This window comes from Ovis aries, chromosome 3 (assembly GCF_016772045.2).
Source record: "Ovis aries strain OAR_USU_Benz2616 breed Rambouillet chromosome 3, ARS-UI_Ramb_v3.0, whole genome shotgun sequence".
Taxonomy (NCBI): Eukaryota; Metazoa; Chordata; class Mammalia; order Artiodactyla; family Bovidae; genus Ovis; species Ovis aries.
In genome coordinates this window covers 86721635-86726700 of record NC_056056.1, presented here as the reverse complement: position 1 = coordinate 86726700, position 5066 = coordinate 86721635, and positions in this window count along the sequence as shown.

The window sequence follows — 5066 nt, the reverse complement described above, 5'->3', positions numbered from 1 at the left end:
TAAAGCAGAAATAGATGTTTTTCTGGAACTCTCTTGCTTTTCCATGATCCAGCGGATGTTGGCAATTTGATCTCTGGTTCTCTGCCTTTTCTAAATCCAGCTTGAACGTCTGGAAGTTCACAGTTCACATATTGCTGAAGCCTGGCTTGGAGAATTTTAAGGATTATTTTACTAGTGTGTGAGATGAGTGCAATTGTGTGGTAGTTTGAGCTTTCTTGGGACTGCCTTTCTTTGGGATTGGAATGAAAACTGACCTTTTCCAGTCCTGTGGCCACTGCTGAGTTTTCCAAATTTGCTGGCATATTGAGTGCAGCACTTTCACAGCATCATCTTTCAGGATTTGAAAGAGCTCAACTGGAATTCCATCACCTCCACTAGTTTTGTTCATAGTGATGCTTCCTAAGGCCCATTTGAATTCGCATTCCAGGATGTCTGGCTCTAGGTGAGTGATCACACCATCGTGATAATCTGGGTTGTGAAGATCTTTTTTGTAGTTTTTTTCTGTATTCTTGCCACCTCTTCTTAATATCTTCTGCTTCTGTTAGGTCCCTACCATTTCTGTCCTTTATTGAGCCCAACTTTGCATGAAATGTTCCCTTGGTATCTCTAATTTTCTTGAAGAGATCTCTAGTCTTTCCCATTCTATTGTTTTCCTCTATTTCTTTGCATTGATCACTGAGGAAGGCTTTCTCATCTCTCCTTGCTATTCTTTGGAACTCTGCATTCAAATGGGTATATCTTTCCTTTTCTCCTTTTCTTTTCGATTCTCTTCTTTTCACAGCTATTTGTAAGGCCTCCTCAGACAGCCATTTTGCTGTTAGGTATTTCTTTTTCTTGGGGTTGGTCTTGATTCCTGTCTCCTGTACAATGTCACAGACCTCCATCCCTAGTTCATCAGGCATTCTGTGTATCAGATCTAGTCCCTTAAATCTATTTCTCACTTCCACTGTATAGTCTGTATATAGTCACTGTATGGAAACCAAATAATATATTCTAAATAACCTATAGGTAGAGATGGAATTGTTCATTTCGTTGATTGTGATGATGATTTTGTGGGTGTAAACATATGCTAAAATGCATCAGATTGTATGCCTTAAATGCACTGTTTAACATATTCTAATTCTATTTTAATAAAGCTGTTAAAAAAAACACCCACACACTTGCTCAAAGGTTGAGATTTAACAATAACGACAAATTTTATTGTTTTGTCAATGATATTCTTAAACTAGACTGGATCTTTTCCCTTTCTTTGGTCTTTCTCTCTTTTTTTTTCTTTCTTTTTTTTTTTATTGTGCGTGCAGTGAAAAATGCAATTACTAAAAGTAAGTGGTTTTTTTTTTTTAATAGTACAATTTTGTGCTCTGTCTTGGTAAGTGACTGTGAAGAAAGCTGAGTGCCGAAGAATTGATGCTTTTGAACTGTGGTGTTGGAGAAGACTCTTGAGAGTCCCTTGGACTGAAAGGAGGTCCAACCAGTCCATTCTAAAGGAGATCAGTCCTGGGTGTTCTTTGGAAGGACTGATGCTAAAGCTGAAACTCCAGTACTTTGGCCACCTGATGCGAAGATCTGACTCATTGGAAAAGACTCTGATGCTGGGAGGGATTGGGGGCAGGAGGAGAAGGGGACAACAGAGGATGAGATGGCTGGATGGCATCACCGACTTGATGGACATGAGTTTGGGTGAACTCCGGGAGTTGGTGATGGACAGGGAGCCCTTGGGTGCTGCAATTCATGGGGTCGCAAAGAGCTGGACACAACTGAGTGACTGAACTGAACTGAACTGAACTGAAGGTGCCAGAAGTTTTAGTCACTATTGCTTTAGCAACATCAGTACAAATTTAATACAGTAAAAAGTAAACATTGTTTTTGTATTATTGTAAAAATTGATTTGACCTTGAAGACATTCCCCAAAAGGGTCTTGGGGAATCCTAAGGGATCCATTTTCAGAACTGCTGTTTTAATACAACTTTCTGGTTATTACTGCTTTAGTCCAATAGTGTCACTTTAAAGGCAGGACTTGGTATATGAAAATCCTGCCAGCAAACCTGTATGGGTAAGACCTTTTTCTAGCAGTTGAGCCCTTAATGTGCTTCAAATTACAGTACAGGATCTATACTATAATAAAGATGATAACCTTTCCACTTGTGACTAATGCTTATCACTGCATACACAAATAATTTTTTCCATGGTTAAAAATGGTGCCTGCAATTGTCTAGTTAAATGTAATAGTCATGGGTTATCTTCTTTTTTTTTTTAACTTTTTTTTTCTTTTTTTTTTTCTTTTTTAAATTTTAAAATCTTTAATTCTTACATGCATTCCCAAACATGAACCCCCCTCCCACCTCCCTCCCCATAACATCTCTCTGGGTCATCCCCATGCACCAGCCCCAAGCATGCTGTATCCTGCGTCAGACATAGACTGGCGATTCAATTCTTACATGATAGTATACATGTTAGAATGCCATTCTCCCAAATCATCCCACCCTCTCCCTCTCCCACTGAGTCCAAAAGTCTGTTATACACATCTGTGTCTTTTTTCCTGTCTTGCATACAGGGTTGTCATTGCCATCTTCCTAAATTCCATATATATGTGTTAGTATACTGTATTGGTGTTTTTCTTTCTGGCTTACTTCACTCTGTATAATCGGCTACAGTTTCATCCATCTCATCAGAACTGATTCAAATGAATTCTTTTTTATGGCTGAGTAATACTCCATTGTGTATATGTACCACAGCTTTCTTATCCATTCATCTGCTGATGGACATCTAGGTTGTTTCCATGTCCTGGCTATTATAAACAGTGCTGTGATGAACATTGGGGTACATGTGTCTCTTTCAATTCTGGTTTCCTCGGTGTGTATGCCCAGAAGTGGGATTGCTGGGTCATAAGGTAGTTCTGTTCGCAATTTTTTAAGGAATCTCCACACTGTTCTCCATAGTGGCTGTACTAGTTTGCATTCCCACCAACAGTGTAGGAGGGTTCCCTTTTCTCCACACCCTCTCCAGCATTTATTGCTTGCAGATTTTTGGATCACAGACATTCTGACTGGTGTGAAGTGGTACCTCACTGTGGTTTTGATTTGCATTTCTCTAATAATGAGTGATGTTGAGCATCTTTTCATGTGTTTGTTAGCCATCCGTATGTCTTCTTTGGAGAAATGTCTATTTAGTTCTTTGGCCCATTTTTTGATTGGGTCATTTATTTTTCTGGAATTGAGCTGCATAAGTTGCTTGTATATTTTTGAGATTAGTTGTTTGTCAGTTGCTTCATTTGCTATTATTTTCTCCCATTCTGAAGGCTGTCTTTTCACCTTGCTTATATTTTCCTTTGTTGTGCAGACGCTTTTAATTTTAATTAGATCCCATTTGTTTATTTTTGCTTTTATTTCCAGTGTTCGGGGAGGTAGGTCATAGAGGATCCTGCTGTGATTTATGTCTGAGAGTGTTTTGCCTATGTGCTCCTCTAGGAGTTTTATAGTTTCTGATCTTACATTTAGATCTTTAATCCATTTTGAGTTTATTTTTGTGTGCGGTGTTAGAAAGTGATCTAGTTTCATTCTTTTACAAGTGGTTGACCAGTTTTCCCAGCACCACTTGTTAAAGAGATTGTCTTTACTCCATTGTATATTCTTGCCTCCTTTGTCAAAGATAAGGTGTCCATATGTGTGTGGATTTATCTCTGGGCTTTCTATTTTGTTCCATTGATCTATATGTCTGTCTTTGTGCCAGTACCATACTGTCTTGATGACTGTGGCTTTGTAGTAGAGCCTGAAGTCAGGCAAGTTGATTCCTCCAGTTCCATTCTTCTTTCTCAAGATTGCTTTGGCTATTTGAGGTTTTTTGTATTTCCATACAAATCTTGAAATTATTTGTTCTAGTTCTGTGAAAAATGTGGCTGGTAGCTTGATAGGGATTGCATTGAATTTGTAAATTGCTTTGGGTGGTATACTCATTTTCACTATATTGATTCTTCCGATCCATGAACATGGTATATTTCTCCATCTATTAGTGTCCTCTTTGATTTCTTTCATCAGTGTTTTATAGTTTTCTATATATAGGTCTTTAGTTTCTTTAGGTAGATATATTCCTAAGTATTTTATTCTTTTCGTTGCAATGGTGAATGGAATTGTTTCCTTAATTTCTTTTTCTACTTTCTCATTATTCGTGTATAGGAATGCAAGGGATTTCTGTGTGTTGATTTTATATCCTGCAACTTTACTATATTCATTGATTAGCTCTAGTAATTTTCTGGTGGAGTCTTTAGGGTTTTCCATGTAGAGGATCATGTCATCTGCAAACAGTGAGAGTTTTACTTCTTCTTTTCCAATTTGGATTCCTTTTATTTCTTTTTCTGCTCTGATTGCTGTGGCCAAAACTTCCAGAACTATGTTGAATAGTAGTGGTGAAAGTGGACACCCTTGTCTTGTTCCTGACTTTAGGGGAAATGCTTTCAATTTTTCACCATTGAGGATAATGTTTGCTGTGGGTTTGTCATATATAGCTTTTATTATGTTGAGGTATGTTCCTTCTATTCCTGCTTTCAGGAGAGTTTTTATCATAAATGGATGTTGAATTTTGTCAAAGGCCTTCTCTGCATCTATTGAGATAATCATATGGTTTTTATTTATCAATTTGTTAATGTGGTGAATTACATTGATTGATTTGCGGATATTGAAGAATCCTTGCATCCCTGGGATAAAGCCCACTTGGTCATGGTGTATGATCTTTTTAATGTGTTGTTGGATCCTGATTGCTAGAATTTTGTTGAGGATTTTTGCATCTATGTTCATCAGTGATATTGGCCTGTAGTTTTCTTTTATTGTGACATCTTTGTCAGGTTTTGGTATTAGGGTGATGGTGGCCTCATAGAATGAGTTTGGAAGTTTACCTTCCTCTGCAATTTTCTGGAAGAGTTTGAGGAGGATAGGTGTTAGCTCTTCTCTAAATTTTTGGTAGAATTCAGCTGTGAAGCTGTCTGGACCTGGGCTTTTGTTTGCTGGAAGATTTCTGATTACAGTTTCAATTTCCATGCTTGTGATGGGTCTGTTAAGATTTTCTATTTCTTC